This window comes from Phalacrocorax carbo, chromosome 2 (assembly GCF_963921805.1).
Source record: "Phalacrocorax carbo chromosome 2, bPhaCar2.1, whole genome shotgun sequence".
Classification (NCBI taxonomy): domain Eukaryota; kingdom Metazoa; phylum Chordata; class Aves; order Suliformes; family Phalacrocoracidae; genus Phalacrocorax; species Phalacrocorax carbo.
In genome coordinates this window covers 142,701,505-142,729,356 of record NC_087514.1, presented here as the reverse complement: position 1 = coordinate 142,729,356, position 27,852 = coordinate 142,701,505, and the positions used below count along the sequence as shown (strand labels likewise).

Sequence of the window (27,852 nt, the reverse complement as noted above, 5' to 3'; positions counted from 1 at the left end):
ACAACTGAGGAACAAAGTTGGGTGTGATTTTTTTTTTTAAATACTAAAACTTTAAATCATTATTAGGTAAAAAAGGGTTGGCATTGTACTTCTTAAGGCATTTCATTCACATAGAGTACCAAGAGTTATATCATTGCTAATGTTTTCCTGCTGAGCTACCGTCATCTTTTGTCTTGCTGTCATAGCATTACACTGATGTACCTTCCCCATTTGGGTAGGGTCATTATCCTGGTGCCCGGTTGCGTTGCCTCTGCTGAGCAGGTTAACTGCTTGAGGTCTTTTATCTAGACAAATGTTTTACCAGCGCTTTTGCTCCACGATGACACAAACGGTTCCTCGGAGGTCAAATCCAGACGAATTAGCAATGCCGTGATAGCGTGTTCCCTGTATGTTCACACATTCATTCAGACCCATGGGAATAAAGGTATCAGCTTTGTGAAATGAATAAAAATAGTGATTTAAAGGACACTTTAAGTGTCCTTTTTTTTTTTAGATTTGCTTCTCCCAAGTAAGTACTTGTCTGTTGTCTTCAATTAATACTTTTAAGTGTCACTGTAAAACTGGGTTGTCAAAAGAATGCTGTTTTACAATGAATTTTGACAATCATATGGTAATCACAATAGCCAATTCTCACAGTTAAAATGTGTGCATAATGAGCACAATTCACAGTTCACACATTTTTCATGTGTTCCTAATTCTGTCAGTGTCTTCCCTTAAAATAGTAGCTTTGAGACTATTAGCCATTCCCTGGGCATTTTTTGGTAGTTTCTTTCTGTGCATGAATGATAATCAAGAGGCCAAATAACAAGTGAGAAAATGCCCTAAAGCTTGCTCAGCTGGGCTAAGGTTTGACAACATCTAGGTGATATGGGTACTCCACAGGCAGATAACATCGTTAAAGCAAGGTGTTAAAATGCATTTTTAGGGTACCAAAGCTTTCCAGAGATAAAGTAGAAGTTAATGTCAATGTTCATTTCAACAACTGCATGTTGGGTGTAATATAGATGTGCAGGTTTAACAATAAAAAAAAAAAAGAGGTGGGAAAAGGAAGAAAACATTGATATTTGGAACTAAATTTTATGCTATCAGTTTTATGTAAAAAGGTCTAACAAGTTCGTATCACCCATGTTCAGGGTATTAGTAGATTCTGTCGGCCTTGTCCCAGCCAGAAGATGATGTGTACAAGAGCTAATCCTCTGCATCTCTTCATAGGAATTTGAGGGTATTCCTTGATTTGTGAAATAGAATTTAATATGACCTTGCTGAACAAAAGTGATGAGCACCTTAATTTGTCATAGAAAGAAAAGTCTCTTTTCATCTCCTGTTCATACAAACTTCAGTTTAGGAATGTAGCTGAGCAAATATTTAGCTTTAGGGATGTGATTAAAACCTACTGAAGCAAATGAAGTTTCTGGAGGTTCCAGTGTGGGGAATAGGAATTCTTCTCTCAATCTGGACTAAATTTCCTTTAAAATTTAAAACTTTTAAGCTTAGAACAACAGAGGCAGGATCAAGGTCACTTGCCTTCCCGAAGATCTAAAGGTATCAATGTGTAGTAGGATTTCAGTATTTATTGCTTTAGCTGCAAGTATTTAATTTATGTTGAAAATACTAATGCACAAATTTAACTCGGTAATTCCCATCTCTTCCTGTCTCCCACTGGGAAAACCACATTGACTTCAAATAAGCTCTGTGTGGGTACTGGTCTCTTTGCATGGAGTCCCTTAAAGGGTCAGGGCTAAAGTCTTCATACGGTAGTAAAACAATGAAGTTCAGTTTTATCCCTGTGTGTGCATATATATAACTCAAGGTATGTCTTGTTGCTTCATAACTTACAACAAAGTGCACCTCTGAGTTTTGGAGCTAACACCTACTGGTCATGGGTGATGGCTGCAGTTGTGTTAGGAATACATCTGCACAGGGAAAGTGAGGGAACATGGTGTTTGTATGAGCAATATTTTCATTTTTTTGTTGGGTAGGGTTGTTGGGGGTTTTGGCTTTTTTTTTTTTTTTTTTAAGTACATCTTCTTTAGTAGTACATACCAACAAGATTTTGGAAGACTTTTTGTGTATGAAAGCATTGGGAGCCAGAGTGAGAGAAAATTGTTCTTCAGTCTGAATTACAATTTAGGCCTCGCAAAGACTTAGTCCTCTGGACCGGTTTCACTCTGGAGTGGGGGAAGATTTTTAGGTGAATAGGAACTGATTCAATTAGTGCTTAAATTAATGAGTGATGTCTTTTCACTGTCTACTGTATCCACTGGGGATTAGACTCAGTCTGCCATGAAGGATACAGGGCTCGTCTGAACTACTGAGGCCATAAGGACGCAGCGAGGGTATAGACGACTGGCATTTTTATTTTTCAGTTAGGGCAATTAGTTGTGTTAGCTTAATCATGTCCATGTAGCTTGGCTTTCACAAGGAAATTTTCTGCTTTGGTACTAAAAACTGATCAAAGACTGTCACTAGAATTTGATTTTTGTTTGTTGTATGAGTTCATTTAGAGTATGCCAGCGGCTGCTGCAGTCAGTGAACCTAAATAAATGTCTGTTGGATATCTATTTAGCAGCAGGCTCCAGTTTTTTCAGCACCATCTCTGTGTAACCTTTTAATCTAGTTCTTGTCTTTGACTTTTCCTATTTTATATATTTAACCCCTTGATGCAGATATTTTGCATTAAGTGCTTTAGAAATCCTGATTTACTGCCTCAAGGGATTAACCAGAATTCCAGTATTCTTGCTTTATCTACATTCATTTATACAGCCCATTTATTTCTAATAAATACGTTGGCCAGATCATATTTCTCTGCAAACTCTAAGCCCTGAAAATAAATTTATGCAGTGACATAATGAAAATAATAAAAACTCTCTTGCATATTGCTCTTATTCTTGCTTTAAGTATCAGCTTCCAAAGGCACAATGGGTTTATATTCTCCAAGTAAGCACCACCTTTGAGGTTCACGCTGCAAAGCTCTAATTTTTAGTTGACTTCTAAGAGGATTTAATCAAACTACAGGATATATGATTCAAAGCAAAAAATGCAATTAAGAAGAAACTTATTCTGTAGGCAAAGAGCAGCTTGTTTTCATTAATTTTATGAAGAATGTTGTTTTTCTTGGCTGAAAACTTAAACTCATGGGACAAAGGAAGATTTATGGGGTGATCCGCAAAATCACACAGGTTTTGTGTTGCAATGCCGTTTTTGCAGTGACCACTAGAGTCCCTATAGCTGAAAGTTTATCAGTGTTTCTTTTTATAAATCTCTATTTTCAGAAAGGGCTTTTATTGAGAGATTAGCTTTGAGCTAAATATATGCACACAAAGCCTTAGTGTGTATGTAGTGCGGTAAGCATGTATATTTTAATGTAAACAATTTATAATACTTTAAGAGCTCTTACATTACAAGGAAAAATGAAACTGAAGTAAGGATGGCTATTTCAACCTCCCATTCATACACTGCGTTTGTGTCTTTGTTGTTATGCTTTATTTATACATATGGCAAACTCCAGCAGTTGCCGAAAGCCACAAGAATAGAAGATCAGAGACACAATGTCTCCTGCCCTGGTGTCAACACCGCTTGTGAGGTGCTCAGGCCGAAGATCTGTGTGTTGTATAAAGATTTAACTTTTGCGACCATTATTGTGGAAGTACGGAGCCTGAGATGAGGCTGGGTTATTGGGTGGCTGTTGGGCTTATTTCGCCCTTCTGAGTTTTGACCCCTTAGATTTGAAGTTCCAACTTAGCTTTAACTTTGACACATGTATTTTGAAACCAAATAATACATTTTTTTAGTTAACTGTACCAAATAGAATACCTTTTGTATCTTTTAAAATCTCTTTAAGAAGATCAGTAGTTCATGAACGGTAATGAAACAAGTGTCTTAACAGAATGTTCTTTCATTCCCTATAATGTCAGCAAAAGTGTCTACTTGTTTAATATTGTAGTAAACAGAAAAGTTCATGGTTCAGTGCTTAAGCCTCTGAGCTGTCTCCCCAACTGTTCCTGGCTGCCAGTATTTTACTTACTCAACAGGAAACTAATTTAATTAGTACAAAGAACAGGCCAGTACAGATGCCTGTATTAAATTCTTTCAGTTTGTAGAAGGCATATGCTAAAGTCCCTACATTAGATGGAAAACCAGAGATCATATACACAATGGAGTATCTGTTATCCTGTATTATCAAAGGTTGCTGCCTCAAATTATGTTACTGTGGTCTTGCAACATCAAACCAGACAAAATATTTCAGTTGAAAGACGTAGAAGCTGATAGTAAATTTGAGCCAGGCTTATGTTTCCTATTTCAAATATCTTCATCCTATTTGTGACTAACTGCAAAGATGAACCATTAGTTCTTAGCAACACTGTCTTCTCCTAAAGTCTGCTTCAAGCACCTTATTAAAGTGACAAATTCAAACAGTAGTTAGGAAATACAAAAATTAAGGTTTCAAATTTAATTTCCTCCACCTGTGGTTTATGCATTCATCTACAGTTTTCATTTACAGGATCATTTACTATTATTTCTTTGGGACCTCAGATTGCTTTTTTACAGGATAATGGGTAGTTAATGTTTCTTTTCATCTTCATCATTCAGTGTTTGATCCTATGCATTATGGCTACAGCATCCTTAGCCTGCACCAGATACGGAATCATTAATTTCCATGGAGGCTTTTTGAGATGCACTGTATCTTAGTTCCTTGGCAGCATTGGGAAGCCACCTTCACAGTACCTCCATGAGCTAAGCTGGTACGGAGGTGTCCATTTTACACACTAGGAGCTGAGGCACAGGTATTAAAATGGCAACTGTTAAAAATAAATCAATTTTTCTTGCCTGATTTCTTAGAGCTCCTAGCATCTTTTAGTGTTTAATAAGTTCAGATTGGATTTCATTTTGCACTGACCTCAGTTGAAGCAGCAAATGCTCAGTGTGTCAGCAGCCCAAGCCAGGAATCATCTTGGATTATACAGAAAATAAGAGATGCCAAGTGGAATTCCTGTTAGGAGAAAATTAACTCAAATCGGTTAATATAACTTCTCTAGCGTCATGTACGAGATCTGAATAAACTTTTCTAGCATCGTGTAGGAGTGATGGCAGAAGCAGGACTCAAATGCATCTTTCTAGGCATTCAGCTACTGAAACTTTCTTACTTTTTCTCATCTGCTTAACTTACTTGAGACCTTCCAGCTTCCCCAATAAAGGACTCAAGGGTCTTATTTTCAATAAAACTCTTTGTCTTAAAAGAGCAGCATAGAGTTTGAGCAGTGGATGTGGCAAGGGTGTCATGTGGGACAAGCAATTAATCTCATGTTAAAGACTACTAGAGATGTAGAAGGGATTAGATGCAATATTGCACAAGCATTTTTAACTCCTTTCAAGAGTTGTAATTTCCCAAATTTTCAGAAACTGAAGAAGTGATAGAAAAAGTTTCGGTGCACGGAATCATACTGATGCCTTCTTTCACCTTCATCAAGATGTGTTGTCAGTGGGATTCATACCTTTCAACCCACAGTGTGAGGCCAGTAGGTAGCAGTAGGAGGTGATTATCCTCTGTGTCAGGCTGACACAAGAGAAAACGCAGTGCACTGTGCAAACAAGCTTACCTGCTGTTTGTTGGACAGGAGATAATGTTATATGACCCAGGAATAATAGGTCCTACTGCCGCTGCTGAAAAGACGTGTAGCCTCCTGGCTGTACGCTGTTTGCCATCTGCCCTCTGCCTCTCCATGTCTCCTTCTGCCCCTTTTCTTGACAGTCGCGTCCCTATTCCCTAACCTGGTGCTGCAGCCTGTTTCCCTTCTGCTTGTCAAAAAGGAGTCAGCCATAGGAATGCGCTCAATAGTGCCTGTCCTGATGACTGGGTGTTTGACTCAAAAGGTAATTTTAATATTGTTCTGGAGCTTAGCCTCCCCTTAGTCCCCCCCACCCTCAAAAAAAAACCCCAACAAACCAGTATTTGCAAGGATGGGAAGAGGAGTCCATCTCTCTCCTTATCTAAATTAAATGTTATGAAAGTTGTTCTTTCTCTTTCAACGTGTTATCCTTCTGTCTGTTTTGTTTGCCTGCATGCCGTGGTCAAAGATTGAATGACTGAGAACATGGCAAATCCTGGCTTTCTCGTTTAACCACTATTAATCACTTGACATTGCATTTAGAGCTAGTTTGCACAAGATATGTGAAAAGCAAAGAGCCTCACTTGCATGCTGGCTTAACTGCCGGGAACATTTTCCCCTCCCATCTGCTGCGTTCATTATTATTTAAAAGCAAATCAGGAGCCAGAATTGGATTAGCAGAGTGGGTGACACCAGTGGAAAACAAGCTCTGTATTGGCAGTCACCCTGCCAAGTTCATGTGAAATTGCCCATTTTAGCTGGCAGCTTCAGCTTAGCTTGTTGTGATCACATATGGGTCTGGAGGGTAAGAATCTATTTCCATATTATAGCAGCTTCTGCTGCAGAGCCTCATAGTTTGTAGCTGTGTGGTTCCCCGGCTTCTGCTGCAGACTGCCCCCCTGGTCTGCTCTGCGATGCTGGGCTGGCTCCTTGGCTGTCGTCTCGGCTTTTTCCCGAGGTCCCCTCGGCAGCTCTACCTATGTGTTGATACCCAGTTTGCCCCCAGCTACTCTGTTGGTCTCAAGCTGTAAGTGTGTTGAACGTCAAGAAGCAAATAGGGAAGCTCATAAACCCCTCATCTGTGGGGCCCCCAGAATCAAAGGAGAGAAATCAAGCCCTTGCTTTGACTCTTAAGGGTCAGTAGTTTCTCAAAACAGCAGGGATATGTATTTTATGTTTGAAAAAATAAATAACGTAGCGTGTGTGTTATACATCAACTCTAAACTGAATCACCTCATAAATAGGTGTTTACAAATGAAAAATTAACTTCTGTAAATTAATAAAAATCCCGTTTCAAATATTAGTGGTCTAAAATTTTCCAGGATATTATTTCAGCGTCCAGTGTTGTCTATTGTACTTCTGCATAAACGAAGTTTTGGTACCTTACACTGAAATCCGTGTGACAGGGATACCACCAACTTAGTCAATTCTGTAAAATAAGTTCAAAGATATTTCAGAAACCAGACTGCCCCTAAGTCCCTCAGCTGTGATTAGCGAGTTAACAATAACATTTCTTATTTCAGAAATCTCCTTTTCATCCTCCACTTACTATATAAGGAAAATAATTAAAATAACTCTATGCAAAGCCCTTTCAAAGTACAAAGTATGTATCTCTCTGAGTTTACAGTACTGTTATTGTCGGTTATTACTTGTAGGGATAATAATGTTCTGAGGAAGGAGAGTTACAGGCTGTTGACATGCCTTTAAACTATTTCTTATAATTTCCAGAATTTCCATTGCCTTTTTTTGATCACTGGTTTTTTTATTTTTATTTTGGGCACACTCTACTGCTAGACCTTACTTTAGAAACCTTTTTTTTTGAGGATAGTGAAGAGAAGGGAGGCAGAGAAACCTCTCTGGTGAGAGTATATGATCCACTTCCGTGCAGCGTGAAAAATGGAAGAGTTTATTCCTGTTGATCTCTGTTATCACAGCCCGTGCACGGTAATAACCCCGGTCTAATGTAGTTTGACAAAGGTGGAAAAGACTTGATGCGTGATGCCATTAAAAAACCCCAAGCGCTAGTAATGAGATCAGCTGCACCTCGAAGATGGGAGTCGGTGCGCAGGTCTGCCTCCCTGCCTGTGCCCGCACCTCCCTGCTCACGCTGCGGTGGGGGGCTTCTTGTGCATGACATGACTGCTGTTGTCATCTTCCTGCTGTTAGTTCAGTGATGACGGGTTGAGAGGTGTCAGGAAGCGGGCTAATACATCCTAATCAATGACCAAAATCTAACACTCTTGAATATGTGTGTATTTATCACCAAACGGCTGCAAAATCAGAACATAATGTACTAGTGAGGCAGTTAGATAGTATCACTAATAATATACCAAACCAAAAGCCCGTGTTTTGGAAGGATTTCATTCTGTGATGAACTCAATTTCTGAAGTCCCTGCTGGGGGTGAGAGATGTGATCAGCGCTCAGGCTCCAGTGGCAGCGTCTTTGTCATTGCCTGTGTGGAGACCTGAACACATCGCTTAGGCACAAAGAGACAGCTTAATTCTTTGTTCATTCGTTATAAGTGAGCTAGTTACTCATTTCCTCATAGGGAACTGTTATCATCCTTCATACCTAAATTATATTTTGTTTATGGATTAAATTAAAAGAAGGCTATCATTTTTTGGAAGGCTCTCCCAGTCTGAGATAATAGGTCGCATTTATATTCAAAAGCTCGTATTTAGGGTAAAAAGGGATAATTGTATACAGAAAGTCACACTACCTGTTTGTAGAGAGCAACGCAATGTTCTCCTGATGCGTCGTCTCTTTCACCTTCTTTTGATAATTAGACCCAGAGTACGTCTGTTATAGAAATGGTGGTTATTGTTCTGTATTGTTATTATCTACCCATCTGTTCTTCTCTTTCTTTCAGTCCTTCCCTGTAACAGTTTTCAGCCACATACCTTTGATATTTTTCATAGCTACACTTTACATGACTCATAAAATGAATACAAGCTAATCAGGTGGATTGAACTTCAGTCACCATGAACAAATGAGGACTTACTGTAGTGCAGTGCTGTCCAGTAACTGTGAATGTCTCAGTAACACGAGAGAAGTTTCAGTTTGAGAAAAGCCATCATAAATGAATTTATATGCCCACCCAGATTCATTTTAATTAAAATCATCCATGAGTCTTGGCTGTTGCTTTGACTACTAAGTACTTACAAATAAGCTTAATAGACATGGTTGTTTTTTCCGCAGCTGTAAAAATACATATTCTGCTACATCATGTTTTTTATCTGATTTATTTAAATAGAGTTGGGTAAAGATGCAGTTTATAGTGAAGGTGAAAGGGTCAAAATCCTATTTAATTAACTTATACCCACTTGGGAAGCAGCCAAGGTAAAAGAATGCAGTGAAAGTAAGCTTCAAATAATATGAAATCTTTGAAAAGGACTAACCACCTTTGGTGAAAGGCTTTCCTGTTCTTAACCTTGTGTCATTTAAACTATTTAAATGAGCTATGCAAAACCTTACGTTTATAATGGAGCTTCAAAAAAAAGATTAAGTATTTCTTGCAGTTACAAGAAAACTGATGCTTATGGCAGTGAAAGAAAAGCCTTTAGTACTCCATCTTACCATGATCCCTGTCTTTGCATATCACAAAATGCACGGTATATTGCACCTGATTTGACATCTGCTATTTCTGCCACATGTATGAAGCCTCTCAAGTGCGTGAGACTACTTTTTAAAAACATGTAAGTCTCTCAGAAAACAATTAGGAGTGGGGGGAAGCCTCTGTAATATCTGAAGGCCTGATTTTCAAAGGTTGTGGATGCTGCACGGTTTCTAAAAGTTGTGTCTATGAGAAGCACCTCATGTTGGATTTCCCAAACCATGCGTTATATTTGAATATCTTAGTCATACATGAGGAAAAGGTTCTCATCACAGCCAGAAACTCTGAGAAATAAAATAACTGAGCTGCTTCGTGATCTTTTTCTATACTAGATAGGATATCCTCATTGCTGTGGTGATGCTCTGTAGAGGTGCCAATTCTGGAACATTTTTTCCATTTAATGCCACAGAGACCACACTGTGGAAATACTTCTGTTTCAGCGCTCCGTATGGTTTTGTATGTAAAAATGGAACTGGGAGGGAAGAACGCAGCTGGCCGGAAGCTGCCGCTAACTATTTCTAATGTCATAGATTTTCAGTGAGAATCCCAAGTGGGAGCTGTATAGGTGAGTATCAACAGAGCCTATAGGGAATGAGCGCGGAGGCAAGCAGTATTCCACAGAGACACCACTGCATTGTCTAAACTGGGATTTTTTCTCTCCTGCCCCATTCTAGTCTTCAGAACTGTTGGATTGGGAAACAATTCAGGCTTGGAAAGGTCAACTCCAAAGACTTAATGATCTCTCTGTCAGTACCATTGTATGGCATTCATGGTGTGGGTGATCACATAGCCTAAGAGCTTTGGACATAATGGTATTTGGAAATATATTCCAAAATTTAAATGTGTCTATTACTTAAACTTGCCATTAATTTAATATGCTATAATTGTGGGAAAGATCCTTCTGATTCAGCATGTGAGGTCTGCATTCTGTCTAATTTTATACGTGCTTAAGGGTTGCAGTGCTGTCCTAAAAAATGCATTTTAATTGACATGACCACTTTGGCATGATGCTCAGTCTCTGAAAAGCCACAGCAGCAAATAGAATGTATAACCAGATGGTGCTTAGCTAGAAGGATCTTTGCTATCCAGAATGCAACTGCAATGATGTCTGTTCTGTCAAGCTAAAAAAAAAAGGCATTCATAACTCCACATTCCAGATTAATTAAGAATTCCTTGCTTGTTTGAAAAGTACTCTCCTTTCTGGGGGGGGGAGGGGGCGGGGGGAAAAGCCTCTAGGAAAAGCTCTAAAAAATAAAAATGCAGGTGAGAAGTGGATCTTTTTTTCTAAGTTTACCAATCACTTTTTCTTCTTCTTTCTCCATCTGAACATTCATTCTCTCTTCTCTAAAAAAGTACTAACAAACATAATTCCAAACTGCCTGTAGGTACTTTCAGACTACTACAATAATTTTGGTAATGATAAACATTCACACTTTGTTTTCTTAATGTTTAGCATTTGTCTGTGGGGAGGAAGGTAGTATATAGTGTTGTGATCTCTTGCAGCAGTATCTTTAAGTTCCAAGGAATCTTTGTTTCTGTAAGCCAACTAGCAAAATGGTCCACACCCTTCTCAACTATCCCATAGCTACTTTGCACTGATTACACTAGAAGCACTAAATTTGTTTGTAGAGCATTTACCTCTCAACAAGTAACTTGGCTAATATTAACAATCACATGTATACAGAATGTCCTATTTTTAAGTACCTGTGGATACTTTAATCTTTGCATGAGGTAGTGCTTAATTTTCAGGAGGTGGTGAATGCTAATGAGTCATCCGGCAGGCATTTAGTCTATTGTATGTCATTTTCTCCATCAGACTTTGTTTTGGGCATAAAAACCATGACAGGGAAAAATGAATAAATTTCCAAACAAGTTCTCTGAATTTATTTAGTTGTCATTGCATTTGATGGTGGGGGGAGAAGAGGAGGGAGATGGTCAGACACATCATCTCATTTGGCTTTTGAGTTGGTTAGCTGTTGTGCTTCAGGCAGAAGAAATATGCTTAGGTTCGAGTTGATAAATAGTACCGTATATAGCAGAAACCATCAGTCCTGAGACTGGCAGTCAATAAGTTTCATTCATGATATTTGGATTGGGGCAGAGCTGATCTGCTCCCCCCGAACTCCAGGGCTGTATTCTTCATTCAAAGCTAGATACAGACCTATAAAGAATCTGAAGCTTTTCTGTCCCTTTGAAGTTTCTGAACTCTGGTTAAATATGACTTGAAGTTTCACAAACTGTTAAACATCTCCTTGATATGTTGGCAGGCCAACATATTCTTATTGCTAAAAAAATGAAAACCCACCAAAAAAATCCAAGGAACTTCCAGTTAGAGGCATGGGCTCTCAGCCATCTCTTGTTTGCTGCTCCCTTGAAACATGTACAGGAGATTATCCTTATTAGGCAATCTTACGGGTATTCCCAGATCTTTTGAGTATGGTTTTCTTCCTTTTTAATTAGTAGGTCATTATGCGACAACTTCTGCCTGCTCCCTTAAGTGGCCAGCTAAGGCAGATTTCACTGTGTTTCTGGATACCTGAAAATAATTAGCCATTTGTGAACTGGGAATTGGCTTCAGACTTTAGAAAGTGAAGCTTTGTTATGAGTAATGCACTGGGGAACTGCTGTTGATGAAAAATAAGGATGTAATTCCACATTTTTGTCTGTGCAGGCAAAACCAGCATGATCAATTTGTGCCTAGATCCAGGCAGTTCCTTCTTGCTCCCTACCAGTTTCCAATCCCATAGTTACGCTGATGCAACTGTTTATAAGTTTGATATAAACTGGATCGCTGAGCAGATCTACGTTAAAACTAATCCCACTTCTGATACTTTTAGTGATCCAGTGTGTAGGGAGTCCTACAGACAGTTTTATCAGGGCAAGTGACAGGGGGACAAGTTGCAGGGCAGGAATAGCAGGAAGAGTGAGGTTTGTGGGAAGCTGGAATTTCTTAAGCTGGCTCTGCCACAAAGGTGAGACACAGTGGAAGGGTACCACAGCTTAGCTCACTTCCACCCAGTTGCTTGTGGTTGAATCTCCAGTCCCTTGGCTGTTTGGTTTGGCAAGAGAGTGCAACGGGGAAATCCCTCGCCAGCTCTTCCTGGTGCTCCTTTTCTCTGGAGAGGGGTTCAAACCAGTAACAGACCTGTTAACCAGAGCTCTAATGGATGTGTATCGTTTTCCAACAGGTATTTCTTCTTCTGAGTTCTCTGCAACCGTAACTGATAGGGTCTCTTTTTTTCCCTTTTCTTCTTTCAGATGTTTTAATTAAGGTACATACACATTTTTTTCAGGCATAGCATTTACTTATCTGTTTCAGAGTAGAGAGCTGGTGCTACAGCTGAGATAAGGATCCCATTGTGTCAAACACTGGCAAAAATTGTAGGTTTAGGTTCTCTCATTATAGATCCAGGGAGGCAGCATTTCTCCAATTCATGTTCAGTCAGTTCCTCTCTGGCAGGCTTTTTTGCAAGTTATCTGGGTGAGAAACAGAGCAATTTAGACACATCACTTTAATCAGGAAAAAAAAAAAAGAAAAAGAAAAGAAGGGGGAGGGCTTGTTTGGGTTTCTTGCACATTGAAATCTAGAAGATCTTTGAGTTACATCTTTCAGTTTCTTTAATGATATAATCGTGAGTGAATTTATGTCTTTATAGGGATTCAGTTTCAGAGGAGATAAATCTTTAAGCCATTAAAACCATAAATAATATACTGAATCCTGAAGCCTTTGGAAAAGGAAAAACAAGCCAGGAAGGTGTAAGAAGTAGCACTAATATTTTTCTGATCTTGATGTGTACCAAAATCCTCAGCTTGCTTTTTTGTTTTTAATAAGGTTTCTATGGCTTTGCTTGCAAACTATACTGAGCTCAATAACACTGCTATTTTTGTAGTATCTTCGTCTGAAGTATTAGTTTTCCCAGAGCTCGCTCACAGAGGGCTGTGCTTTATTCTCAAAAACCAGAAGACATGTAGTAGATTCAGTCCTGGCCATTTTTCATGTGAAGCCTTATTCAAATGGTAATTGTAAAAGTCTTTGTGGACTTTGTTCTCAACTCAAAGAAAAAACTTCAGCTGCGGGCAGCTAGGGTAGGAAAGGATTTTTGCTGAAAGACTCGGAGAAAACTAATTTGGAAGTTACCACAGCCACTCAAAAGTTAAAGGTACACCTACAAATCAACTGTGAAACCAATCATGTTATCAAATATCATTGGAAGTTAATATCGTGAATAAAATACATTACAGTGAGGGTCAGGACTTACATTCCTTTTTCTCCTAACAAAACACACTATGAAGGAATTCATTGTCATATTTTGAAGAGACCTGTGTGCAAAGTATGCACGGTTGGTTTGCAATTATTGATATGCATATACGCCGCTTAGCAACTGGTGTATAATTTAAGGGTAAGACTTGGCTCTTCAGAATCAGCCTCCCACACTGGACTGTTGGATGCGCATTTACAAAGTCCTAGGTGATGTAGGGCTCATTTTGGACTCTTATTGTACATGAAGGTACAACTTGGAAAACTCACAGTTCAAGTAAGGATTTCAACAACTTCCAAAGTTTGCAGCTGTTCTAATACTGCATTTTTGTTAAACTTAATTGTATTTGTGTAATTTGAACTATTGGTTGCTCCAGCTAAAATTGGGCACTCTTTCTGGGAGACACTCTAAACCCAGAGGCTGGGATATAAAACAGAGCCCCTGTTACAAAACAGAGGTTACAGGGGGATAAAGTGCCTCTGGTCACATTCAGTAGCAAAGCCGAAATCTTGGTTTCTGCTTTCCAGCCCTATATCCACTGTGCCACACACCTCTCACCTTTAAATGGTTGTCACTTATTTAATGTACATATACTCATAAAATCATTTAGTTTATAATTGTGTTACTATCCTAACTTTTTTTTTAACCAGTTTATTTTATTTTCTCACTAGTTTACAGTTCTTGTCGACCACTCACTTCTTTTGGGGTCATCCCCTCGCTCCCACCCTGAAACTGCAGTCACCTCCCACACGCCAGTCCCTTTGTTTGGAGTTGTGGTGCTCTGCTCAGAGGCAAAGTCCATCTGTGAAAAATTCTTTGTGGGAAGAGGAATTCTTAAAACAGTGTCCATATGCAATCTGTGTTATGATTCATACGTTAGGACTGCGGAGAAGAATATACAGCAGTTTTCATCAGTGAAGACAGAGTCTGGGAAATCCAGTGTGTATAAGAATACTAACGCGGTAACTAAGAAACAGGGTAAAAAGAGCAGGAAAAAATGGATCAGTAAATCCTTTGTTACTTCTTTGTTTACTTCCAATGACTGATAGTAGTTATTATTATAATGTGTAAGTATCCCATACAGCGCTGTGTCTGTGAAAGAATAACAGCCAACTGTTGCCAAGACAATCCAGAGGTGTCCTTTAAACATTAAATTAGATTAAATATCACTAAAGAATTGTAAAGTGAATTGGAAAAGCTGTGGCCCATATGAGGGGAGGAAGGTGAGGATGTTTTCCCTTTACTAAGTTATGCGCCATCCTAGGAAAAAGATTGGAAGTCACATGCATTGTGTACTTGGCAAAGGAGTTTACATCAGATGTTTTGGCCACACAGGTAATGTGCACGCATTTGGCTAAGGCTTCTTTCATTCTTTAGTTACGGCGGTGCAGGATCCTGAGTTGGCACTATAAACTGACGGTGTCAACATGGGCTTTGACACAAGCTGAAATTAAATTGTAATAATTCAGCTTCCTTCAGCTCCTGAAAGACGATTTGTAGACACATCACAGAGAAGAAGATATTTTGTTCCAGTGCTATTTTAGAAGTGATGCAAATCCACCATTTTCCTGTGTGTTACAAGGTATTTGAGTTCAGGAATCACATGCCAGCCTATAGCAGAAAATACATTTTTCAAACCCTTCTCAGTTGGTAAAAAAATCATAGTTTTTCTAGTGTCAGGTTTTTTTTTTTCAAATAAATTTTTAATGACAGCCTTAAGTCTTGCCTCTTCTGTGTATTTTGGGGCATGGATAACTAGATAAAACTAAAGCCCAGCAGAACGCAGTTTTAGTAATCTTGTGTTTAGCCTTAGTGAACAGTATTCCTCGGGAAACCACAAACAAGGTATCGTCCATCGAAGAAAATCTTTCAACAAAGCTCGGCTATATTCTGAAATAATCTTTGAACTAATAACTCTGAAGATACGTAGAGCAACTTTATAGGCAGCCGTCTACTGAGCCTTGTCCATGGGGTAATTCTGAGCCTGAGCTAACAATACTGCACATCATTTATTTCTCATATATTAGAACATTTACATTTATTTTAAATCTCGCAGAATTAAAACTTCCCTCTGAAAGAGAGCACTTTATACAGTGTGACAATTGCATATTTTAAAGCATACATTTATAGAAATGTCTCTGTGTACCCATGCTTTCCACACACATTCAGACTCATGCGTACACATTTTTTCTATGTTTGAATTTGTGCACATATTTTATAGACACATATAAAATAAGATGTGTATGCATGTATATATGTATAAATGTGTATATATATTTGAAGGGGAAAAAGAATTTATGGGAGGCTGGCCAGATTTAATTTGTCTGCTTGTGTTTAGCACTTAAGGGCTTATATACTCAGTTTGCTCAAAAGAGTGAAGAAGTACTCCTTGCTTATGCCTCAAATCAGAAATGCATGAAGTGCAGCTGCAGAGATAATACATTCTCCCCAAAGGCTTTGGCTGAGCAAATTAGGTGTCAATGGGGTGCCTGCGCAGGCAGTACTCTCTCTAATTAGTCTCTTGAGCCTAGTTGGTGGTGGGTATAAGATGATCTAATCAATTGGTCTGTGTCTGATGGTACGTGTAAAAATCCTAGCAGGCAGAGCTGTCTCCCACAGGTCACTCACCTGCGCAGCGGGAACGCTCATTTTCATTTTTCATCTCTTCCATCACATGATGCTGACAGTTGGTTTTAAGAAAATTGAATCCAAAAAATATCTAGTTCATAGGGCATGTAGGTCAAAATAAAGTTGCATTATGGGTATTGGTGATCCAATTAATTAATATTTATAGCAACGAGTTGCGTGTAGATATTATCCGAGTGCAAATAGTATTGATAATGTTTGGTTGGCTTTTTAAAATGACTTCTCTAGCAAAGCTAGGAATAAAAGGTGTGGGGAAAAGATTCACCTGTTAATAGTATACTTTTTTTAGAGAGGATGAACAGTATCTGTGGTGTGCATGTGTATGGTGGAGGGAGAAGCAGAAAGAATTTATTGTTGATGAGCTTAATACCCCCATGGTTCAGCTCATAGAGAATACAGTATCTCCAGTGTCGGCTCACATTTTTACTTTAAATCTGGCGTTGTAGAATGAATACTTTTGTAATAATGCTAAATCAGCTGCAACATAAATAGACCTGCACTCTGAGTGTGCTTTGCATGCTAAGGACTCTGCGGGAGAACAGCTCCGCCCTATGTGATAATTTATACCAAAATTAAAAGCACCTAGAGAAGGATGCTGATGCTGCCAAAAGGAGCATGTAGTGAACTGGTGATTTGCATTTTTAAAGGAAAGAACATTCTTTTGCTAATTAAAATACAGAAAAATATTTGGGATTTAGTCACCCTCCTCTGCTCATGTCTCGAGAGCATGATTAATGTTTAAATTACAAGCTTTAGTATCCCTTCCTAGAACCACTCTTACATCAACAGCTTCTGCATTCTGAAGTTGGCCTCTGCCATTTTTAAGATGGGTTAACACCTTATTTTATCCCATTTGGGATCTGGGACAAACAGGATGTATGTAGCAGATGATTTCTCCAGATAACAAACATACAATTGAGTTACTTGATTTAGGTCACTTGATATTTCAAGCACATAATTTACTTGCTTGTAATGTTCTATTAGAACTAGTAGAGACGTCATGAAAACCAAAATTACCTGGGCCATTGATGAAAAAGTACAACTTCATTTTTAAGGCAGTCTGTTACATTTCAGTTTTTGTTGTTGTTGTTGTTTTTTAAAGAGATCTGAAAGAACCCTATTTTGCTCTTGGGAAATCACAAGTTGTAAATATTCCATTTAACAATTTACGCTTTTATAAGCAAAGCTGTGACCAGAGGCCATAAACACAATCTGCCAAGTCACCAGGCAAAACTTTGATTTGTGTGATCAGGAAAATGTATTAAATTCTAAGCAAGGCTATTTCTAGAATAGATCTTAAAAAATGCAAACATTGAATACTAAGCCGTCTGGGAACTGAATGGCAGCACTGTGTAGAGGGCCCTGCCTCAGGTCTTGGTTGTGTGAACAACTCATATTTCAGTTCAAGAGCCCCACTGAAGAAACAATGCTTTTTTAATAAAACAATTGGTTCACACTAATCTAAAATTTTGTGTTGGTTTTATTGTGGATTTTCTGCTGTGGACAAAGAGACGCCCTGCTCTTCCTCCAGTTTAAGGGAGGTGTCTGTCTGATGTGACACAATGTGTCCCATTTTAAACAAAAGCAAAATGAAGAGAAGGTTTCCTGTCCCACAGCACAGCGATTACAGCGCTCCCCTGCAAAGTGGCATATCCGTGTTCAGTTTCTTCCTCTGCCTCAGGATAGGTAGAGCTCTGTTCCCCATTGCTCAGGAGAAGGCTGGCACTCCACAAGGGCATTCCATGGCCAAGGGAAGGGATTTCACCTGTTGACTCCACTTTGAATCAACAATAAACATTCAGTGAGTTAGGGATTCAGATGCAAACATTATCTATTCCCAGCATATACATTCTTAACCACCAGGCTTGTTTACCGTGTCAGAGATCATGTAAGGATTTTATACACAGTGGAATTGTCTCGGCAGCCAAAACTAAGGGTTCAGCCTCAGAACAACCTGGCCATTAGGGTACTGGTCCAAGCAGCGGGGGGCTGTCATGCGCACTGGCTTCCCAAACTGGGCAGGCAGAGCATTTCAACACAGCTTCAGAGAGACTGTGCCAACAGCCACTCCCTGGTTCCAGTTGCACTGTGCCTTCTAGCTTTCTCCAGCCAGAACCACTGGGGAAATGTGGCATCAAATTACCTTTTCTTCCAGGGAGTCCACTTCTTGATCTAGACTACATCTTGAGCCTGCGCAGAAGGTGGGAGGTGGTGTTGCCCACCATACTGTTCCACAGGCTCTTGGCTTCCCAGGAAACCAGTCACCCCAGGTGCAGCTCTGGCACAGCAGGACCCATCAAAGCTGGAGCTGGTGAAGTTGTGATCATAAAACTGTCAGCTGCCTTATACTGAGCTGGAGCAGGAAAACAAATGGGGTTCAGCAAAAAACTTTGCAATCTCCCATGCACATTTACGTAACCTCTGCTACCCTTTCCTAGTCCTGTGTGTTCTGCCCTTGGTCTGCATTGGTGCTGCCAGTGATTGCCAGTATGCAAAGTTTACTTTTTCCCTGTGTTAAATGGTAGCAGCTGTCAGTTTGTTCATTTCCAAGGAAGCTTTTAATGTTCTAGGTCTTGATTCTGGAAGTGCTAAGCTTCTGATGAAGGTATTCCCCATTTCACAGGCTCAGGCTCTGCCCTGGAGAACTTGTCATCAGCTTTCCCTACAGAGCCAAACTTGAAGCCAGAAAATGTGGTACTGTCACTGGGAAATGGTAGCACAGCCCTTGAAGAAGTGTTATGCTCCCCTCCTTTAGAAACTGTCCTGAGGACCACTGACAGAAAGGAAAAGTTCTGCGTAATTAATGTAATTGCAGTCATTCTCAAATCTGAGCAATTTGGTAACTCCTGGAAAAGCCTCCATCCAGAGGCTTTTCTGTCCAGAGCATTTTGTTACCTGTCCTAGATGTCCCTGCTTCTTGTGCCAGTCTCTGCAACTCCAGCCATTTGGTCTTAGCGTGAAATCAGGCCAGCTGTTCTGTGCCTGGGCAGATGTGGCTGCCAAAGTGCGAGCCCACCTTCCACAGCTGTCGCGTGGGTGGTGGTGGGGTAGAACTCAAGCTCAACGTTGGAAGGAGTTTGGGAGTCTCGTCGCTTCTTTATAAGGAGGAGCTCAAAAGAGGTCATCCCTAAAAGTGTTTTAGAAGGAAGGGGAACGTGGGATTTGAGGAATATTGTCATCAGTGTGGCACCACTATGCAGCTGTGAATCTCTGCATGTCCCAGATACTGCTTTTCTTATTAAGCCTATGAAGGGTAAACTAAATGGGTCAACTCTAATGTATTCCTTGAAAAAAGATTTATTGGCACTTCTGCCAAGCTCCTAGACCCTGGGGAAAGTGGGACTTTCATGTGGAATAGACATTCCACACAAATTCCAGAGGCGCTTAGGAAACAACCCAAGCAGCACTCAAGAGGTGGTAGACCAAGCTCCAAGAGGGCCCAAGATGCTGCCACGCATCATTAAGAACAGCCTTTTGTTAATCCAATTCAGGTATTCTGGCGCTTAAAGGGCAGAAGAAGAGCTCTCAAGAGCCACGACAGGAACCCTGGAAATTATGGAAGTTAGATGTTGTGAAGAGATTAGGGTGTTTTGATGAAAGCCACAATTAAAATTTTATGCTTGAAACCACAGTTCAAAACTGATGCCTTGTTTTTCTCCTGCTTTTGAAATGAGGGCTAGGCTAGATTCGCTGGCACCTGCACCCAGTTTGATTTAAATAGTTTTAGGACATGCTAATACAAACCAGTTCCATGCTCAATGAATAGTTCAGCATTCTTTTTCCTAAGTGCTAAAATTCCTCCGTATCTGACTGTCTTCCTGCAACTACATTTTAGAAATGTAGTCGGTCCATAGTTACAGTCCTTGGTCTTGAAGAACCATGTAAAACAAATATATTTTGAACTTTAGAAAGCTACAGGATTTCTTAGAAAGTGTCACTTTATTACTTGGCATAGAATTCTACTTGGACATTTATTAGGAGTTAAATATGCTAATTATAAAATCCTTCCAATGGCTCCAGTCCATCTAGCCTTCATTTAGCCTTCACCTGGCTCTTCTTGCAGTTGCTGGATGCTTTGTTTTAAAGTAACGCTTCTCACATCCTCAGCCTGCCTCCTGTTTTGTGTAGTTCTCAAAAACACCGTGATACCTTCTTGCAAATCCAGTCACTGCTTTGAGCCTGCACAAACGGGAATCATCAGCAGTGTGAAAAACAACGTTAAGCAAAGCTATTGATACAATGTTTACTTTCTATATATGAAAGGAGAGGGTTTCGTTACCTGCCTATTAATAGAAAAACACCAAAATAAAGGTGAATATGTGTAAATGCGGTGCAACGAGGAGCTCCATGATCTGGCTGTGTTTGCAGACATGTTCATGACAAGCCCTGAGGTTCTTCAACTCTTGGGAAGCAAACCTGAGGAGACTGTTTCATAAACTAGTTGCAAGCATTGCTGAGAAGGTGATCTCTGGGGACTCCACGAGGAAGGGGGCAAAAAGAGCTTGTGAGCTCCTGAAGCTGTGCCAACCTTCCTTTGCATTGACAGGGTGTGACCGGCTTTAGAAGAGCCAGCTGTCTGTTTATGGCTGCCTATAATTTCCATGGAGAATGTGAGTGCTGATGGCTCCTCTGAAGATTAGCACTTGGGGCAGAGATACGTGAATATAGATTAACACATCTCACTTAGGCAACCACCGTGAAAACATGGGTGCTCTTGAGGTGCCAGCTCTAAAAGTGCTTTGGAAGCCTGTCCTTTGCTCTGAGACGGTGTCTTCGTAACCAGCTTTGGACTAACCTATTTTTTCCTAAGTAAAAAAATCATTAAAACATGCAATCCATGAGGCTTATTGTAATTTATATTGTTTCCTTACAGGATTAAATTTACCAGTTTGGAGGAGGGAAACAAAAACCTAATGAGGAGGCCAACACGAGGAAGGAACCACGGCCTGTTTCCTTTCTTTTCCTATGGTGGATTTCATTCAAAAGAAAATTGAAGCTGGCAAGACCCTGTTTTTTCCCTGCAATTTATTTAAAACCTTGCACGCATTTGGATACCTTGTGATTTCAGAGAACTATGTGAAGATTAAGCTTTTGCTTACTGATACATGGCATGTACTCTTTCAGTCTTTTGTGTTTGGTTTTGTTTGATTTTCCACTGCAGCGCTGCATCTTTGTAAGGATTTTTATGCTTTCACCAGCAATGTCTTAAACACATTAAGACAACACATTTGGTGTTCACACTTCTTCAGTAATGACTGTACAAAAAAAGCCAACGGTGGCATAAAGGACTGTGTGTTTTCTTTGAGAGTCGTGCATATTTTGCAGCCAATGGAATGACTATTTCTGCCAGAGCAAGCCCAACTTGTTGGATCGGCTGACAATTACAGAACCTTGCCACTATTCCTGAAGTGTTGTTGGGTTATTTCTTTTTCATTATCTCCTCAGACCATTCATATCCATTTTAAAAACATGGCAATAATTGCATGTTTACTTCAATACTCTGAATTTGGTTACTCTGCTTAGGCTACGTAGCATGCCAGTTCTCAAAATAGGCCTGTGAGAAAGACAAAGAAAAACGATGAGATGTATGCAGCTGACAGATACACAATGAATTCTTTATGGTTTTCTTCCCTTTAAGAATATTTATTTCTTTTATGGGTCTTGGCTAACATCTCTGTGTTTTTCCTCACACTATTTACCTTTTGGAATGTTTTCTTGAAAACAGAGATGATGAAGCGGTTCTGTTTAATTCAAGGCAGATACTAAGGTACAGAAAAAATTTTGTTGAATGAGCCATTAAATCTAGCTGTGTTACTTTGCTGCACAGAAAGCAAAGTGGAGAATTTTCCCTATCCCAGACTGTTTGCTGTTCCACACCAAAGCACCTTTCAGGTTATTTTCCATAGGTATTCTGAGCTGATTGGAAGGCACTACCAGGTACTGTGTCTTTAGGTAGCTTTTCTCAGTGAATCATTCAACTGCAAACTTTGCAAGGAACAAAATTGTGTGATTTTAGAAAAGGAAGCCCCTGCTACATTTTGGCTGGGGAGGACATTGTGTTCAGGGGTGTGATAAAACTGCCCTGACCATATGAAATGCTTTGCATTCAGGGAGGGCAGGGTATGGTGCAAAACCCACTGATGAGTTATAGTCCTGCTTGGACACAAACGCTTGCTAGGCAATGTTACTCTACACAGAAATTTGACATCCTTTGCTTGCTGGATGCATTGAATTGCATTTTTAAGAAGTGTGGTAACACTTTGGTTAGCTTTCAGTGTTTAAAAGGAGGGGGAAAGGATTTGTGCTACTGCCGTCTTATTAAACTCCAGCGGTGTTTAATAAGAAAAAAAAGCACCCAGTAAAGCAAATCCTTGAATGCACAAGTAGCTACGAAAGGCCTCTTAATGAACTAGGATACGAGTCTACACTTTCAAAGAGCTGAACCGTGGAAATATTCTCAATATTTGCACAGCCATTAAAAGACAATTTTCCCCAATGACATCTCTGTTTCAGGATCTGGTAAAAGCCATCTGAAAGCCACTTTCAGTCACAATCCTATTTAGAACTTACTAGAGTATTTCCCCTGTGTTTATGAGGGGGAAAAAGTGACCACTGAACTTTTGAATTTATCACAGACTGAAACTGCCTTAGACGTGGGTTTTTTTGGGTTTCATGTTTCTTTTTTTTTGTAAGAGAAAAGTCTTTTATACATTATCTTTGCTACTTAAATCGTGTGCAGTTTGATGATTAAAATTAGCTATTTTTAGAAAAAAAATTGCTGCAAAAATCTGAAGAATTTTTGAAAATGTAACAAAATATTTCAATTAGGAATATAAGGGTAGTTTCATAGACGCATCTACTTGGCAGCTTAAATTGGGAGGCAAGCAATTATGCTGCTCAGCTGAACATCTGAAGGTTTAATATAGAGAGTAATTCCCCAACTGTTCCCACAAGCCTAGCACATTACTATCCGTAGTGACTCATGTACAGTGTTTGCTTAAGGTATGTGTGTGCGTGCGTGCGCGTGTGTGTGTGTACACACACATGCACGTGAGATTATCTTCTCTGCCCCATTCCCACTTTTAAGCATCCACTGGAATAAAGTTGGTCCAAAAATCTTCAAACTCAATTGCCCGAAGGAGAGTGCATAAATTTCTAGGTTCCTAAACAGTAACTGGATTTTCAGCAGTAATGAGGTTATCTCGGCTACCGATCAATTAAGGAGTGACCAGGATCTCTTACTTATGCACCTACTTCCCAGGTGCCCTGATTGCCTGTGGTGACGCGGGTTTGCTGCTCTCCCACAGATGCTCTGGGCCCTGGGGATGTTCTCCCGGCACCGAGGGGACCTGGGCTCAGCAAGCTGGTGTCATTCGCATCAACACTGCAAATTGTTCTTCTGGAACATCAAATCTGCTGGGAAACATCAGGGTTTTTTGAGAAAGCAGAAGCACCTTTGTCCAGGGAACAGATGGTACAGCCTTATTCCCCCTTTGTCCTTCCAGCAGAGCCCTTACCTGCATGGTTAACCTGATTGACACCCGTCAGTTAGGACCCCCCCGACCACCTCTCCAGCATCTTGCAGAAGTGGCGTTTTCCCCGTAGCTCTTCTCAGTGTTGTGGAATGGACTGTTTAAACCGCCTTGGCGCTCTTGAAACAGCTTCAGCAAAGATCAGTAGTGTTACCCTCTTTTTCTCTCATCCTTCCCAAATTGGTTCCCTGCACAATCTCCAAAGGGGCAAGAAAAAGTGGCCTTGCCTTCCAGAAGCACTGCGGGTGCCAGGAACATGGTGTTTCATGCCATCAATAGTAAAAAATGGGCTTAAGTGACCAGTAGTCTCAGGGTCCCAGTCCATGAGAAACCGTGGGACTTGCCCAGAGTTGACAGCCGGCAGCAGCGTAACTTTCATTTTCCTACTGCTTGGCTGAGCCCCACTAGACCCTTCCCGATGATGCTGAGAGGATGTGGCTCTGCTGCAAGGGGGGAGAGCAGCCACAGGGCAGCAGGTGTAGTAGGCAGATAAAAATGGGACGGCATGTTCTAACTCTGAGATCTAATATTAAGTGAACAGGGAAGGGAAGACGGTGATAGAGATGGTCTGCACAACACAGAGATTCCTTACAAGTTCGAGTTCACAGAACCTGACTTTACAAGTCAACCAGCTGGAGATGGCTTAGTCCTCTCTCCTGCTGTGTTCAGATCAGCTCTAATCCACACCCAGCAGGCACCGCAGCAGTCCGGACACTCCAATAGTGCTGACATTACATGACTGTATGGTGTCCCGGATCAGTTGGGTCCTTTTAATTCTCACTATTGTTTTTAATCAGAACCATGGTTTAGGGTAAGTCGTCGGTACATGCAACACTGAAAAATCCATCTGCAGTAGACAGAGGCACTGGGGTTTCTGCTTCCTCTGGTGTGCAGGGTTCTGCACTTCAGACTCCTGGGGAAAGAAGGTAGGATAATAAATTCCCAGTGGACTGGTGGGTGACGTACACCCGTGTGCTCTGTGTCAGTGCACACAGCCGAATGTGTAGTCGATGCTCTGGTATGCTCATTTACAAAATATTCATCTGTGAATATTACTGGGTTTGTAATCTTTGTTATATAAAATGTTTAGGCTGTACAGACTGGGGAGAAAAACGCAGACACCCCATACAAACAGAATCACGTTGCATTACTGAGCATAACAATACTCTCCCCTACCAGCATTTAGGCGGAGTGACTGTATGCTACTGCCTTGCATTTTTCACATAAGCAAAAAATCTAAAAGTAAAGGATGCACTAATAATTCCCATCCCCCAAAATACATTTCAATGGTGCTGCATACAAAATCCCTGCTTGCCAGCTTCCACGTGGATTTTGGTATGGTGCACTAAGAGGTGTCCTTTTTTTAACAAATAAAAACGGGGGGGGCAGTTCATGAAAACATTGTTAATGTAATTAAATATATATATACTTCAGAAGAACAGCATAGTAAGCAGTACAGTAAAATAAATGTCGCATTATTTGTTACACCTTGTAATTTGTCTGTATTATGAAAGATGTAATGGTTTGTCAGCTGTAACTGTTGTTTTCTTGTAACATCATATTGAATAAAGTGTAGCAGAATCTCTCTTCTCCTTCGTATATGTGATCTAGACCTAACCCAGGGAATAAAGCCTTTCTTTTACTTTTTGTTCCCGAAAAAAAGAACAAGGAAATGGTTGTAAACAACAGATTTTTAAGGAATTGAAAGTACTTGGAAGCGGGCAGGCACTAGACAGTAATTAGTTGAAAAGATTAGGCACCAATTCAGTCAAACACATGAGCTTAATCGAAACTACAAGGCAGTGCTAACTATGCAGAGCAAGGTTCTTCGCATTTCTGTCTGTCCTAGTTAGTAAGTTAATTATTTGGTGTCTCTTTCCATTTTGTTATTTGTGTGACAAGGGACATATTTACAGTATACTGGGATTTAATCGAAGTAGTAGAAGGGCCAGTTTTCTGGCAAAAAAAAAAAAAAAAAAAAGCCCAGGTCTGATTTACTAATCATTATATAAAACCCTGATTTAAATATCTCATTGTATGGAGAATAAACTCTGGTTTACTGCAACTTCTCTTGAAATAGAAACCTGATAATTCTGGTGGAATATCAGGCTAAACATACGATATGCATTCTTCACAACTTTCATACGGGAGTATAATTTGCATCTGCTTATACCTGGTTAGTTATCTCAGTCAGTGAGTATGTGATGCTTGGATTCTTAACCTGTTTATTTATTTGTGCATTATAGGATGAGATAGGCAAATGTTCAAGCACACTGAATATAATCAATATGTGCCTTCAGTATTTTCTCCTCCTTTCCATTGCTTCTAGCTTTTTTGGTACCAGCATCTTGCTAGGACCTATTTTTAGACAATCAAAGCTAAATCGATGCAGCTTGCATAGACTTGGTTAGAATATTTGACTGAAATGTCAGAATATGCTGTTTCAGCAAATGCAGGAATCTACAGGAATCTGTTGGTTTTAACATCATTTTGCTCTGGGATAGGGGGTGGCAGGAGACCAAGTGTTTGTACTCTCTAGGCTGATGAGGAAGCCACTAGCCTAGAATATCGATAACGGAGGACTTAAATTCTGGTCTTGGCTCTAGCTGATTAGGAATAATTGAAGATAAAATAGTCTTCCTTAGAGTTATCACAATATAGGCTTGATTGTGGGTCTTCAATGTCCCAGGTTTTACCTGGTAGAATCATGTTCTGGACCAGTTCTGATGGCAAAGAGAAGAATCCCCACTTTTAAATCTGGAAAGCTACTGCAAAATTACATCAGCTGCACCCAGAGGGCATTGCACAAAACCAAACCAAGGAAACACGTGCATCTTCATCTATTTCTATTTTACCCCCTGTTCTCACTGGCTAGGGCAAATTTAGGAAGGCGTTGCCTTTTCGTAGTCTAGATAAATAATTTGTGCTTTCAGCTGAGGATCTGATTTGTTTGGTATTCCTGACTCACTACTTGTGTGGCAACTTTAACCTACAAATCTCTCAGATACAAATGAGGACTAAGAATTATTACCTAAAAAGGTTTGTATGTTTGAGCACTGGGTACCAGGAAGCAAATTCAGAGTGAGCTTTTAATTATGTAGTGTAATCCTTAAAGCCGTCTCCTGACCCCCTTGGCTGCACTCCTAGCCTGTCTAGCCCCAAGGTTTTCTTCCTAAACTAGCCTGGCTGCTACAGCAAAGCAAGAGATGCACTTAACTAGAATAGCAGCCATCCCTCCCCCGAGAAAAGAAAAACCAGAGGGAAGGTGTTGAGCAACCTTGTGCCACTAGGTTAACACATACAGTTTCTAAATAATGCCTCTCCTTGTAAACCTCTGCACGGTAAACCCTACAGCAGCGGAAGGGCTTGCTGCTACCAGTGGGGGGTGGTGTTACGGACATTAGATTTGAGAAGCTTATATAGCACATGGGCGAGGATAAAGGGATACAAATCAGAGAAAAAAAACCTGAAGAGATTAAAAAAAAAAAATCCAGGGCCAAGTATTTACTGTTCATTCCCCTTGCGAGTGGTGTTATATATTGTCTGCAGTGAGTCATGCTGAGAGCGAGCCAGGCACAATAATAGCTGAGAGCAGTCCTGCAGCCCCTTTGTTATTGCCTGTGCTGGCTGATACTGAGTTGGGTGAAAGAAAGTGATTCCAAAAAAAATTTTTTTTCTTTTTCTCCTGTTTCCCAAAGGGCCCAGCAGTGATTGTTGGGGCTGTATTACCTTGAAAGAACTGCTAAACATGTTTTCAGATTAATTTTCCAACAACCGATACAGAGATTCACATAAAACACGTAACAGATTTAAGTGCTATACAACAAGATACTGCAGTGCTACATACCCTAGGAAAGTCTTGAGGCCTAAGAAGATTTATGATATCATAGAAATATTTCAACCTCACCTTTCAACTGGAATTAGGACTACGGCGTAGGTTTCAAAAGGGTAGGTGTTCATCTTACAATCCAGCTAATTATAATAGTTTGCCCCCAGCTTCCACCTGAGGAGCTCAGAGATATTCATGCATTAATGAAACGAACTGTACACACAGCCCTGGGATATACTGTATATATGTAAAGATCCATATTTTGTAGAAGAAGAAAAAAAAAAGACCCCCAAAAAACAAGGCACAGATTCAGTTCTCTATTTTTAAAGCTTTACATGAGCACAAGCACCCAAGAGAGTATTTCAC

At 40.1% G+C, this 27,852-nt stretch overlaps 1 protein-coding gene across 2 annotated transcripts in view; it reads left to right on the top strand.

The window, feature by feature from the left end:
• CDK14 (cyclin dependent kinase 14) overlaps window positions 1–25,242 on the top strand; it is a 323,920-nt gene extending 298,678 nt beyond the window's left edge. For both annotated transcript variants that reach the window (XM_064444644.1, XM_064444647.1), the window contains one exon: window positions 20,999–25,242. The gene's annotated coding sequence lies outside the window, so the exon portion shown is untranslated. The remainder of the gene's footprint in view (window positions 1–20,998) is intronic.
• Window positions 25,243–27,852: the final 2,610 nt, after the last annotated feature.